A 15,317-nucleotide genomic window follows, 5' to 3' on the forward strand; every position below is an offset into this window, starting at 1 on the left:
ATCACAAAGACAAAAGACTCTCCGGGCACCTAGGCGGCCCTTTCTCCAGGCACCCCTTCTCCAGCTCTGGATCTGTGAGTCTACAGGCTTTATCTTGCTCTCTCATCAGGAAAAGGACTGCCCCTGACCCCACCCTCTACTACCTGAGGGATACTTGGAGCTCCCTATTCCTCACTAGTTAGTTGTTCTAGAGGTTGATAAAGGGAACTGCAGAAACTCTGAGCTGGGTGGTCAGCCTAGTCACAGATTGGTTCAGATGGGGGAGGTAGAGGCTGGAGGAGAGAGGGGGGGGCAGGAGCAGATAGATGATGGCACCAGGGAGGGGATAAGATAAGGCCCAGTCCGAGGTCCTCAGTGGAATCACAGGGTTACAAATACCCAGTGTGCTGTCTTCCATGATGTGGGCGACACACAGCCCAAATGGGGAGGAAGGTCAGACCGGCTCCCTCTGATCTTTCCTGATTTACTTGTCTGCAGACTCCCTAGCATCATGAAAATAGACTTATCTCTATGGTCCTTCTCTGATCTACTGTTACTTGGTTTGTACAGAAGTGGGCCCAGGTCTAAAAACACAATCCAAAGCTCTCTATTCTGATCTTGTTGGCTAACTTTCCTTTAAATAGGAAACAATGCCTTTCATCACACAATAAAACCAAAGGCTTAAGATGGCAAATCTGATAGAACACAATGGTATGGAATGAATCTGTTTCAAAGTGTAAATGGTGATGTGGATCTGACCACGTTGTGATCTCAAAGGCTTGCAGCTGGGGACAGAAAAGGCTGAAAAATACATTTTAAGCATCAGGCATTTGTCCTTGGGACTCCCAATTAATAGAGAAAAGAGGGGAGCTCCTCTCCCACCCCTTTTCTTAGCTCCCCCTCAACTTTGTCCGCTCCAGGGGCTTGGGCTGCTTCACCGCCAGTGAGAGGTCATGAACAAAATGTGGGGTTCCAATCCTTGCTAGGTAGGAAAACTAATTTGGCTCACATGGCTCATCCTTCATTCTTTGTCTTTTCTTCTGGTTACCTCAAATGCCATTTGTCTGCCCTAGCTGGACCACAAGAGGCAGGAAAGAGCTTGTCTGAATTTCTTAGCTAGCTTTGGTGCCGAGCTTCTCAGAATGTGGTCTACACAGAATCAAGGTTAGAGTCCGGGACTCTGCACTTTTCATAGGCAGTGTCCGTGATTCTTATGCACACTAAGTTCAAGAAGCCCTAGTTTAGAAAGAAGACACGCTGGGTGCAAAGTGGAGGGCAGACTTCAGGGAGGAAAATTAGGAGGGGAGGGATGGGAAGCCGGTACATCTCTTCCTCTGAGAAACCAGAGCTGTTCTTCTCCGGTCTGCACCACCCCTGTGCCACTAGGTGTTAACTGGCTACCCTTCCTATTTTCCAGAGTCATTGAGACTCACCACTTCAAGCACACACAAGCTTGCCCCCACCACCCACAAACTCAGGTTCAGTCTGGCCACTGAAGATGAGTCCATCCTGGGGCCCCCACCTTATGTTTCCTCACAGTCAGATAGAGGTGAGCTCTCAAGTCTCTTCAAAGCTCCAGCCTTTCTTAGCTGCCCCTTGGTGTCTCTGCCCCCCCCCCCCCGCCCAGTTCATCACATAAGCTGGTGCTAGAAAGGGTGGTAACTGCACGGCACATAGCGGAGGGTGCAACAGAAAGATCCAGAGTGAGAGGCTCTGTCAGGCCCTTTATAGATCTTCTAGGTTATGACTATCTTTACTATGGAACATCACCCCACCTCAGCTCTAACACGCACACATCATATCGATCAATTTAAAACAGACCTTCATCCCATGTTAAATATAACTTCTTTGATGTAAAAAAAGAAAGGGAAATGATTTAAAAAATTTTTTAGTTTTGAAGTGTATTCTTCATTTGGTTCTTGTAATTCAAACTTTATTATGTTTATATAAAACTGCTAGAGTTGAATTGTGGTTTACAAGTTGGCTAAGTTTACCTTTTATAGACAGTAAATATAACTTTTGTTCATTTTGATTTTCCAATTTCATATTTTAGAACCAACACCATTTTCCCACGTTGCAAACTTGTTTTGGCTCTTTGAAAACTCTCATGGTTCAGATCCCAGTTGAGCAGGGAGGGAGCCTTGGCGACAGAGGTGTTTGGATGCCACAGGGAGGCCATGAGTCCTTGAAGTCAGAAGTCAGTTCCTTCTTTCCTCTTCCTGCCTCCCAATCTCTGTCCAGTGCCTTCTCTTGACAGAACCTAACTGGAAACCCACTGAAAAAGGGGTCTGGGAAATATGGCATGTGGATTCCAAGCCCCAGTGTCTGGTAGGAAATGAGCTCCATGTAGCAGTAGCCTCTAGATATGCCATAGGCAAGCTATAGAGGCCACGGAGCAAGAAGGCCCAGGCCAAATTATGATGATCGGATTACAAAGGTTATTGAATCTATTTAAAATATACTGCCAGAAAGACGAGGAAAGAGTTGGGGTAGGTTATTCTGCTTGGGATAGGGAGCAAGCAAGGTTGTAAGGACCAGAATTGAAGTTAAGTAAGGAATGGAACGTGGTTGGAACCAACGTGGCAACCAATGCTTGCTCTGGGGTGGGGGCGGTGCAAGGGCAGGTAGGCCTGGTCACAGGTCTACTCACACAGCTCGTCAGTGTTCTGTGCAACCATCTCTTATGTCAGCATTTCAGGGTCAGAGCATACAGGGACCAGAATGGTGTCACCAATAGGTAGAAAATTTAGGTAGATAATGACCTGCCTGTCAGCCCTAAAGTGATATGCTCTCTACCTTGTAGTGACTTAATCTTTCTACCCCTTTCCACCTATAAGTGATACTCTTGTTTGTTATATTCTTTTTACAATATATTCCATTTATTTTATTTTTTTCATGTCTTTGCAGATTAAAAACTTGCTACCTCTTTTTAGCATATCTGAATTCTGCTGATTGTTTACCTATTGTCTATAGCAAATACAGTGGAAGAATTTTGCCCATCCTGTTTGCTTTTCTTGGCCTCTGTAGAAGAATCGAATATTCTCACATAACGGAGCAAACACACACTATCCCCGGCATTGTAGAGAAGAGTCTAGAAATGTGGGGTTGGAACTGAGGGACTCAAGGTGAATAACTGGCACTGATACAGTGTCATATATTTTTCATTCAGAAAACCACTTTCCCTGCTCTGTTTACTGAGTAGTCTCTGCTTTCCCTACTGATCTGAAATGCCATCCTGTCATATGCCAACATTTTGTATAAATGTGGGCCTGCTCCTGGACTCTGTCCTCTGGTCACCCTGTGTACCCCGGTGCCTTTACCGTTGTCTAATCTACTGCAGCTTCAGGTAAGTCCTGATATGGGTAGGGCAAGTGAAGACTCTAATTTTCTTCAGAAAAGTGGCCTGGCTCTTCTCTGCTCTTTACTCTTCCATATGTATTAGAATCTGCTTATCAGATTCTTCCCCAAAATAGCCTTTTAGATTTCAATCAGAACTTCTCTGTTGATTGATACGGAGAGAACCAAATCTTTCCTTTGGTGATTTTGGCATAGCTCTCCATTGTTTGGGTCTTCCTTAAAGTTTCTGATTTTTCCTGCAGTGGTTGTAATTCATCTTTCGTTAGATCTATTCCTAGATGATGGATGTCCTCTAGTGCTATTGTAAATCGTATCTTCTTTTTAATTATTTTTGTGCTGGTGTATAAAACAATAATTCATTGTTTTGTATTAATCTTCTGTTGAGCTCCCTTGTGAAACTCTCCTGTTATTCCTAAGTGTTTGTAGATTCCTTGGGTTTTCTATGTAAATGATCATATCAGCTGCATATAGTGATAATTTTGTTTCTTCTTTCCCATCCTTCTCCCTCTGAATTATTTTTTTTTTTTGAGGTAATGTCCTGGCAAGAACACCTGCTGCAGGGATTAAAAATGTGGTGATCCTAAACATCCTTGCCTCATTCCAGGTTTTAAAGGCTAATATTCTAATGTTTTCCTACTTAGGATTATGTTTGCTTGTTTTTTATATGTGCTCTGTATCATGCTAAACACATTCCCTTCTATTCTTCATTTACTAAAATATTTCTTCCTTTAATAATGAGCTTACTATGATTTTTAAATGTCTTATCTAGATCTATCGAAATGATATATTTTTTTTCCTTTAATATGGTAGCACAGTGAATTACATATATAGATTTTCTAACATTAAACCAACTTTGCATTAAGTCCAACTTTGTCATGGTTTATTGTCATTTTTATACACTGTAGAATTTAATTTGCGAGCCCAATTTTCTATTTATGATTTTTGCTTCTGTATTCACAAATGAAATGAGCCTGTATTTTTTCTTCATCACAATGTCATTGTTTGATTTGGTATTGGGTTATAAAGTCCTTATAAAATGAGTTGGAGAGTATTTCTTTTCTTTTTCTTTCTCTATCCTCAGGAAGAGTTTTTATAAGACTGGGATGATTACTTCCTTAAAGATTTGTTAGAACTTGCCTATGAAATCATTTGGGCCCAGTATTTAGTGTGAGACTATTTTAAAATACTGATTCCATTAGTTGTTATGAGTTCTCAGTTTAAAAAAATTTCTCCTTGAGCAAGTGTTATTATTTTCCTAGGCAATTAAATATTTATCAAAGTTTTCAAATTGTTATTGATAAAATTCCTTCTGTCTCATTAATCTGTGCTTTATCTGGAGTATGTCCCCTTTCTAATCCATATCATTACTTGTTCGTGAATAATTTGTGTCTTAATTTGTTACAAATGTTAAAGTTATACGAGTTTTCATGTTACTCATGGATGTATATGTATGTATACAGGAATTATATGTTGGGATAACATCCCTCATTGCATTTGAGTGGGTGGGGCTCTTCCTTAGATGGGAGTGAGCTTGGGCTGACCACCCAGTGCAGGCGCCCAAGATAATCTGTTGGCACGTTTCACAGGCCCCTTGGGATATCATTAAAGGCAAAAATGTAATGATGATTAGAAAAGAAGCATAAAATGTAATGTCTCATTTCCCCCTCCCCTCCAAGCATTGGCCTAGGGCCACCATCTCAGTTTGGCTCCTAAGGGACAAGCTCCTGAGTCAGAGAGAAAGGCTGTGGCATTTCAGCTAGACTTGCTCACAACCCACAGCTTTTCTGTGCATTGCTGCACCTATTAAGAGCTGGTGATATGCAAGTGGGAAAACAGCGTGTCACAGTGTGATGTTATTTTACTTTGTGAAATGATAACATGCATCCTGTACATGCACAAGGATTGTCTCTGATGGTGAAGTTATGGCTAAATTTCACTTTCTTCTCCACTTCTGTAGGCAGCCTGTGCATTTGGTGTTTACAATAGCTGTGCATTACTTCTACAAACAAAAATAACAAGCAAAGCTATTTTTGTTTTGAGAAGATGAAAGGTGTGGCAATTATTCATGATTATAGTTCTTCCCTTTGTCTTTGTCAGGATCTGGGGTGTCTTCTGGGAGCGGCCTTGTGATTGCTGAACACAGCTTGGCTAAAGGGTGAACACGTCTGTGATGAAGCCAACTTGGATAAGGATCTTTTAAGTCCCGGGAAGCAGCGCTCTGAGAATGGGTCAGACATCCATTGTTTGTGACTGTGAGTGTGGCTGTACTTCTGGTATTGTCTCTGCTCATTTCCCTTGTGTCTGTTCTAGGCCTTCAATAAATCTTCCTGACTGTGCAGACCTATCTCAGCATTGCTCATGAATGCTAGTGGATAGCATTTATGTTTCCATTAAAGCCGGAGTATCAAAGGGGGTCCAGACTACCCTGGGGGTTGACGTGTAATTGATTCAAGAAAATTCCAAGATGAAGGATTTATAGAGAAACAAAAGAGGAGCTACTTAGCAAATTGCCTTCTTCACTTAGAAATTCTGTCTGGTGCTACTTGAAGGTAGGTGTAGGGAAAGAGTTTCCCTCACAAGAGGGTCCAGGACCCCCCTCTAGGGGCTGGATCATCTTGCACCCGATATTGCATCTAGTTCATAGGCCAATAGGCTTTAAATCCAGGGATCCATCAATCTTCGTCTCTGCAAACCCAACTGGAGAGCGTTAATAACATACATCTTATGGAAGCCAAAGCAAAGAGGTGGCTATTTTTAACTCAGGGCAGGAAAATGTGGCTGGAAAGGAAACATCTGTCCCAAGCTATTGACTCTTACGCTTTGTGTAGAGGTCTTTTCTGTCTTGAAACCATCAAAAATAAAATAAGGTGGTTGGTCCAGGCCTGGCTCTAGAAGAAAAAGGCAAGGCATTCTTCACTTCTCATTTCTCCCGCTTCTCATCATCTGCGTTGGTTCTGTGGGCCCGGAAGAGACCACCTGGGAGGCAGAGGGTGGGGAAATGGCTCCAGAATGGCCTGACTCCTGTGAATTTTTGGATCCCTCCTAGTTTGGCATCTTCATCCAAGATGCCCTCACCCTTTAGGGTTCAAAATTTACAGACTCCCTGGTTGGTTGGAGGGGGGGGGCGTCACCAGAGGTCTCACGCTGGGAGAAGACCTCTGAGCGCCAGAGTACTTTCCTTGGCAGGTCTGGCTGTTGCTTTCTGAGCAGAGAAGTCATTCTTTCTTGTAGGGGCAGCAAGAAAGTTCCCTTTCCTCCAAGACAGGCCAGCCTCTTGTGTGTCTAGCTGGGAAAGGGGGGCAAAAGGTTCAGAGACCTCTTTTTGTCTCCGCAGAAGAATGTTTCATCATTTTAGAACATATGGAGCAAGGCTGAATTTACTGACCAGAGGCTCAGGATGGACTACCTGATGGAGGAGGCCAGGTTGAAGTAGATAGTGCTCAGACTGTGCACTGCATAATCCAGCAGCACCAATCACACACATTTGGGGGATGCAAATAGCTCTCCCTGGAGTGACCGGAGATGGAGAAGAGGAGGAGGAGCAAGGCAGAGTATATAGCTAGTCGAGGAGCTCCCAGTCTTTGTCTCGGAAAACTGACCAGTGTAGTTCTGTGTTCTTTCTCTCATCTCTCTCTCTGTCCCTCTGTCCCTCTCTCCTTCTTTCTCTCTCTCTCATTTAGCTCCTTTCTGTTTTCAGCCAAAGATTGAACCAGGAAAGAAACAATTCTTGTTTTCCAGATTGAGTAGGGAGTTGCCAGGAGAAATGACCAGAGAAGAACAAGAATAACAGAGCCTGCACAGATCCTCTCTCCCTCTCCTGGTGCACTCCCAGCAGAGCAGTGTCAGAACAGCAGGGCTCGGAGGGTGTGAAACAGGGTTGCCAAACTGCATGAGTCTCTAAAAAGATCCATATGTCTGGGCTGCACCAAACTTCTGAGCTCAGGGAGGGGGCTGATAACATCATCTACTGGATGGAAGTACAGTTCTCTTCCTTTAGGGAGGATTGCATGTCAGCCTGACTCGATGCTGCTAGACTTGTAATGATCCAGGTTTGGAAACTTGGGGTGCAAGGGCTTGGGGTATGCAGGAAGGAGGAGGGGCAGGGAGTAGAGTGAACAGGAAAGATGAAGTCTCTAAGCCAGAGTCTATGAACCATTCAGTAGGAAAGGAGTTTGGAAGCCTCAGGACACTGAGTTTCCTTTAACATTTTTTCCATGCCAGGAGAGAGTTTTGGGGGAGCCACTGTGCAGATGGATTCCAGGCCACTTGCCTACTTCGTGGGAAGTCTAGACTCGCTCCTACAACTCACCCTCCAGAGCTAAAGAAGAGTCACTGTCTTTGCCTCACTTCCTTAACCCCCAAACTGTAGCTTCCTCTGGAGTGGAGGGTAGCAGATGGTACACAGCTGTGGGACCCATCTGGTTTTGCAGGGATCAGAGCACAAAGGCCAGTTGAAATCCCAAGGGCTACCCTGGAGGCATGTCTCCAAAGATGGGGTGGTGCCCCTGACACTGTACCCAGATCCCATCTTGGACAGGTTTCGTGTTTTTCCTTAGTCCTCCACGCCTTCACTCCACTCCAGCTTCAACTGGATTAGAAGATGATTTTGTGAGAGTGGCCAGAAAAGCTGTTTCCCAGATGTGTGTTTTCTCCAGAGATAGCCACATCCAAACTGGGGGACTTTGGTAGGACTGGTTGGAGACAGCAGGGACAGGGTCTCTGAAGATGTATTGACCTAGGGGAGCAAGCACAGCGACCATGTGAAGACCCCATAGTCAAGCCAGAGGATTAGAACTAAAGAGGGAGTGGGAAGGTCCTGGAGGGTTCTCAGCTCTTGTCTCCAAAAATCTGTGTCCAGACATATGACTTTATTGAATTTGCCAAATAATCTGACTCACTGTGTGTGTGTGTGTATGTGTGTGTGTGTGTGTTTGCTTACAAGTAGAACATAATCTTGAGGAAAGTCTACCACTTCTCTGTATTTCCTGCATTTCTCACTTGGAATTCCAGTGGCCTCTGATCTGGTCTCCCTCTGACCATTCTGGAGTTTCCCCTGTTCATTCTTCACACCACAGGCAGAGATAAGATGTTTAAAATGAAAACTGGGCCACTTCATTCCCCTGCCGAAAACCTTCCAGTGACTTCCCTTTGCTCTAAAATAAAATCCAAACTGCTCACCCTGGCCAATCAGGTCTGAAGGGGCTGGGCTTCACCTTGCCTGTCGGCCTCCGCTCTGAGGCTGGCCCCTTGGCCCACTCTCCCCGTCACTGGCTGTCTCAGCTTCCTAAATCTTGCCGAGGTCTCTTCCAACCTCAGATTTCCATCCAAGCTGTCCCTTTGCCTGACTGCTCGTCTCCCCTGATGACTTTCTGTCAGCAAGCTCCTCCTCTTCCGGTCTTCCCTGACCGCCGATTGAAACTAAGACCTCCCAGTCCCTTCTATTCTGTCTTCCAGCACGGTCCTTTAAAAAACTCATTCGTAGCACCTATGACATTTTCCAGTCCCACATTTACTGGTTTGTCACTTGTCATCCCCATTTGGCTGTCAGCAGCATGAGGGCAGAACCATGTGTATTTTGTGCCCTGATGCAATGCAGGCCGGTTAGGAGACCCTCTGAATAGTTCCTGAATGAATGAATGAACTGTGGCTTTATTTTCTTGTCGGTATTCTCTGCTTTATTGGTTCACAGATATATTTTCACTTCACATATCAGTCAAAGATGTATTCATGTTAGCGTATTATCATACACTAGTATAGTCTTTTCATAAAAATAAGGTCATTTTTTTTTTTTTTTACAATCTCAAGTTGAGGAGAGCATAAACTAAAAAGAAAACCTTTTCTATAAAAGTACAGTTGGTGATCTTATCTTATTTTTCATCATTTTCCCAAGGGCTTAAGAGGATGTTGTCACAGACAGCCCACGCCTTCTGACTGGCATTGGGAAACCTTAGCCCAACCCTAAGGCTCCCACAAACTAGGACCCTGCGGGACACTGGTTAGAGTTCTGGGTCAGACCCAGAATATCCAGGGGGCCCGGACAAATCACGTCCTCATTCTGGAGCTCAGCCTTGGCATCTGTGGAATGATAGGGTTCCATGAAGGAACCGAGATGGTGGCTAACTGTACCTACACACTGACCGGGGAGAGGGAGGATGAGCCATGCTTGCTGCAGAGGGGACCGAGGGGGTGGCCTGAGACTGAGCCCTAGTTGTTGCTGGGTTGAGGGAGTGTGGTGGTCATTTTCTCGTGTGAAGGGCAGCCAAGGGGGAGGGGGAGCAGGCAAAGTGGGTGGCCAGTTCCTGTCTCTGACCCTTGGGGCAACACCTGCAGCTCCTGCCAGGCTCCCACACCTTGGCTAAGAATAGCTCAGCTCCTTCCTGCTGGCCTGCAGTACGCTGGAGCCCAGACGAAAGAGCACCGGACTATCTAACCTCAGGCTGGGCTGTCCCTTCCGGCGATTCTCTCCTCCGCTTGGGGCGGGGGAGATCAAAGGGCCGCCAGGGATTGCAGTTTGAGTTTCTGACGCTAGCCCCTAATAATAGCACCGTGGTGTGCAGACAAGGGCGGTATTCAGGCCACTGCTGAAGGATGGTGGGAAGCTGGAGGCCTTGCAACTGAAAACTAAGAATTTGGGTGCCCAGGGTAGGGAGGACGTGGGCTGGGGGAAAAGAAGGTCCTCAGGGGGTCTTTGAGGGAAGCTAAGGTGAGAGCAGGGTGTCAGACTAAGGGAGGAAAGGCAGCTCCTGCTTCTGACCGAGTAGGGCCGAGGTGGGGACCAGGCAGCTCTGCAGAGACAGTAGCAGGCGGCCTGAGGACAACACTTGGAGAGATAACCAACCACCGATGAAGTGCCCATCCAGAAAGCAGATGCCTGCATGAGGGACTTTCCTTGTTCTGGCTCCTGAGCTGACTTCAGGACCATCAGTAGGTCCCAGTGACTCCGGTGACCACCTCATTTATCATCCAAACAGAGACGCTTCTGACAGCGAAAGAGGATGTTTTTAATAACTACGCCAGGACTGCAAGCATAAACAGAGTCCATCCTGGGCAAACCAGGACGTCTGATTGCTCTAACCACGAACCACTGCTGCATGTCCATGTTCTCCTCTCCTTAGATTTCTCGGTAGGAAGAGATGAGATCTAACTGAAGAAGAAGAAGAAGGAGAAGAGGAGGAGAAGGAGAAGGAGAAGGAGAAGAAGAAAGAAGGAGAAGGAGAAAAGAAAAGGAGAAAAGTTGTGGGACCACAGAAACGTGGGGATCAAGCGTCCCAGCATTTCACAGGTGCTGTCCTTCATAAATCAGATGGAGCTTAATTATAGCCACAGAGGAGCTGCGCTCCAGAGCTGAGACAGAAACGAGCATGTTTCTCAGGAAGTTCCATCGCTTGGCTGAGGTTGGGGGCCGCCTGCATGGAGAGATAAGCCGCGCTGACGAGCCCAGGGCAGCTTCGTTCCTTGGTTTTCTGCAGCTGAACTTCTGGGTTCTTAACAAATGCCAGAGAAAGCCCCTGCACCTTCTTTTATTGCAAAATAACATCAGCTTCCAGTTAACTGTCCACAATCTATACAGATCACTTGAACAAACAGGTCTATTGTTGATTCATTAATGAGCATGTAAGGAGCGGATCCTAAGTTATGTGCCAGCTTCTGTGTTAATCTCTGGAGATGTGAAAACAAACAGGGCAATGGTCCCATCTTTAAGGTATTCTCAATCATTCAGGGGAAACAGAGGGCTGAACAGTTCTCGAGGTGATGGAGCAATGCTGCTCTGGTGGAGAAACTTGTTCTAGAGCCTCGTTTTCAGAATCCTGGAAGACTTTCACAACCTCCCTTTAAACACCTGGCAGTTGTCCATAGAGCAAAACACTTGCTAACAGGATGATGGAATTTACTGTGAGGCCTTTGGGAGTAGTGGTCAGGAGCACAGGGGTCTCGGTGTCGGTCAGACCTGGATTTGGATTCTGGCTCAGCTAACTCAAAATTGGGCTCATTCAGCAAGTTTCTTCAGGCAGATGGGCAGATGGTAATAGTGCCTACTTCATGAAGCAGTATGTTAAAGCTTTCAAGTGTGCACAAATCGCCTGGGGATCTTGTTTAAAATGCAGATTCTGATTCAAGAGGTCTGGGCTGGGGCCCAGGATTCTGCGTTTTTAGCAAGCTCCCAGGTGATGTGGATGCTGCTGGTCTGAGGACTTTGAGGAGAAAGGACATAGAATCTTAAAAGATCAAAGAAGTGCTGAGCATGGTACTGACAAGTGGTGAGTTGAGTACTCCATAAATGTACCCTATTACTATTCAAATGAAATACTAAAATATTTATTTTCACTTAAGTATCTCCCCATACGTTACTTATTTTCATAATTTAAGATAAAGTTTCTCTTTTTTAAGATTTTATTTATTTGACAGAGAGAGACACAGTGAGAGAGGGAACACAAGCAGGGGGAGTGGGGGAGGGAGAAGCAGGCTTCCCGTGGAGCAGGGATCCCGATGCGGGGCTCGATCCCAGGACCCTGGGATCATGACCTGAGCTGAAGGCAGACACTTAACGACTGAGCCACCCAGGCGCCCCTAAAATAAAGTTTCTTAAGCCAGGGAAACTCTCCCTGTTACATTTCTTGGGGGTACCATATGATGCCAGTTTTTTCATGGTTCATGACAATGGGAAAATTCCAGAAGAGAGGAATGGGAGATTTAGAATTTGTGTCTAATACTGCCTCACATCTCTCTGATGTGCAGGGCGATGGGGACCCATTGAAATGTCACATCCCTCCTGCAGAATATATCTAACTGTGGACACTGTGAGATGCTACAGAACTATGCGTACTGTGAAGGCATCACTCCCAGACCCGATACAAGCCATAAAGAGAGAAACTAGGGAGCAGAAATAAAAGAAAAAAACATGATTAAAGTCTTGATATTTTTATAAACTTTGGTGATTTTAAGATATGGTCCCAAACTTGTTGAGACTCCTACCACTGAGAGGCAGGCTCTATGTTCCTGCCCCTTAAATCTAAGAAGGATTGGGGCGCCTGAGTGGCCCAGTCGGTTAAGTGTCTAAGTCTTGGTTTTGGCTCAGGTCATGATCTCAGGGTCGTGGGATCGAGCCCTGCCTCGGGCTCCATGCTGGGTGTGGAGTCTGCTTAAGGTTCTCTGCCTCTCCCTCTCTCTCTGCCCCTCCCACTCATGCTCTCTCTCTCAAATAAATAACTAAAATCTTTAAAAAAAAATTCTGAGCTGGCTTGTGATCGCTTTGACTAAGAGAAGATGATGCCAGAGCTGCTGGGTCCTTCAGACCCTTCAGAAAGGGTCCTGCAGTGTCCTCCTTTTTCTGGGAATGCTCACTCTCTGGATGTGCTCCCTCTCCTGGAACCCCGCCGTTGCTTGCTACACGGAGAGGCCCCATCTAGGCGCTCAGGCTGACAGCCCCAGCTGAACCCAGCCTTTCAGAGCCCCAGATCAGGTGCTGGAAGTATGAATGCAGGAGACTCCAGCCATTCTAGGGTCCCCAGCAGAGGCCCCACAAGGCCTTCCTGCTTTTCCCTGACCCACAGATTTCTCGAACGTGATGACACGCTTATTGTTTGATGTCAGTACGTTCTGGGGGGATTTGTTAGTCAGCAATAAGCAAATCAAAAATAAGCAGTATTTTTTATTTAGAATAAGAGAACCTCGTGAGCCCTTACGAGGCTCACGGATGTTGAATATTATGTGCTGTAAAGTTAATAACCTACAAATAAACAGCAAACCTCTAACAACTTGAGTTTAAATTCTGTGATTATTATATTGTGTCCCTGGAAGAGGAAGAGTATATTAGTGAAAGCAAAAACAAAACAAAACCAGGCCTTGGAATCAGACAGACCTGGATTTGAATGCCAACTTTAAAACTTACCAGGTGTGTGAAAGGCAAGTAGGTTTACTCTTCTCTATGTCAGTTTTCTGATGTATTAAATGGGATAATAATATCTGATGCATAGGGGTTGCGGGAGATTTTGAATAAAAATTATAATAAGCACATAAATAATCATTATTATTCTCAAAAATATCTCTAGGAAAAACGTGCCCTGGGAATCATGAGTACATGTGAGATGGGAACTTAAACCACATGTGGTGGGAAGATAAGCAGGTTTCTGAAGAAGCTGTCCCCTAAATTAATCCTTAACTTGAGTAAGAATAACTAAGTTAGATATTCTTAGACTTTAGAATTTCAAAAATTTCCAAAAAATTTGGGGACAAATCTAGGGGAAAAAAGATTTCAAAATGCCTCATGATAACCAAGACAATCTTGAAGAGAAACAAAGCTGGAGATCTTATATTATCCTATATTAAGGTCAATTATGAAGATGTAGTAAATTAAGATCATTTGGCTCTGGGGGCTCCTGGGGGGCTCAGTCAGTTGAGCCTCTGATTCTTGGTTTCAGCTCAGGTTACAATCTCATGGGTCGCGAGATCGAGCCCCACTTTGGGCTCCCCCACTTAGCGCAGAGTGTGGAGATTCTCTCCCTCTGCCCCTCTCAACTCTCCTTGCGCGCGCTCTCTCTCTCTCCCTCTCTCGCTCTCTCTTGCTCACTCGCTCTCTCTCTCAAATAAATAAATCTTAAAAAAAAAGGATCGTGTGGTTCTGGAACAAGGATGTGAACAGAACAGAACAAAGAATTCAGAAACCCACCCATGCGCATTGGGTCACCTGATTTATAACAAAAGTGATTAACTCAGAGATTCTAAAGCAAACAGAAGGGGAATAAAGGGTGTGAGGAGAACAAGGAACGATGAGGATCGCAGAACCAAGGGGACGATAGAGCTTCGGGAGCAGGCGGAGATCAGCAATGTCAAGTGCAGCCGCTGTCTATTAAACTGAAAAGTTATTTGGAATTTGACTTTCAAGTGATTGTTGTAACCCAAGTGTGAGCTCTCTTCCAGCAAAGTGGACAAGAACCAGATAGGAATGGTTTACAGAGCAAGTAAAAGTGATGGGCTGGAGGTAGGAAGTTTAAGCTGCTCCTCCAAGAACTCTGGGTGAGAGAGAAGGCAAGGAGTTCACAGCAGGTGTAAGTGACAGGAGTTCCTTATTTATTTATCAAGGACAGTAGAAGCTTGAGAATGTTTATAAGCCGAGGATACAGTGAACACAGAGAGGAGAAAGGAGAACATGCGTGCCATGAAGATATATGATATTGCCAGTCCAGGGGAAATTCAGTGTCTTCCAGGGGAGAAAGGAAGATGAAGAGTCAAGAATAACCCATGGATAAACTGTATTTTATGAATCTTTAGATGTCTCTAGAAACTTTTATATTAACATTTCAGTTAAAATAGACCCACTTCTTGGACATCCTCAGTTATATCTCAAAGGCCTTCAGCTGCTTAAAAATAGATTTTGGAATATTTCAGGCATAAAAAAGGCTATAAAGACTGATGTAAGGAACTTGTGAGCCTTTTACTCTCTTTAAGAAACAGAATGTTATCAATACAATTAAAGACCCCTACATTCTCCTTTTCTGATCATAACTCTGCCTCTCCCCACTCTGTCCACAGGAAATAACCATCCCAAGTTTGGTGTTTATTTCTGAGCATTTCTTTATACTTATACTTTATACAAATACATTTGTATTTATCTCTGAGTGATATTTATTGTATTACACATTTGTACCTTTTAAATAAATGGCATCGTACCATATGCTTTCTTTAGCTTGGTTTTATCCCTCAGTATCTTTGCAAGATTTCTTTGTGTTGACATACGTAGCTTCTTAATTTTTAGTGATGCATGGTATTCTATTATGTGGATATATCATAATTTATCTTCTCTCATATTGACGAGTATTTCCAGTATTTTCCAATTACAAATGCTAACACTATGAATATTCTTATACATGTTACCTTTTACATATGTGCAAGAAATTATTGGTGGTATATACATACTTAGGGGTAAGATTGCTGGGTTGTTGGGAAATGCACACACTCAACTTTAGGATGTATTCACAAATTGC

The sequence above is a fragment of the Zalophus californianus genome, chromosome 10, assembly GCF_009762305.2.
Source record: "Zalophus californianus isolate mZalCal1 chromosome 10, mZalCal1.pri.v2, whole genome shotgun sequence".
Lineage (NCBI taxonomy): Eukaryota > Metazoa > Chordata > Mammalia > Carnivora > Otariidae > Zalophus > Zalophus californianus.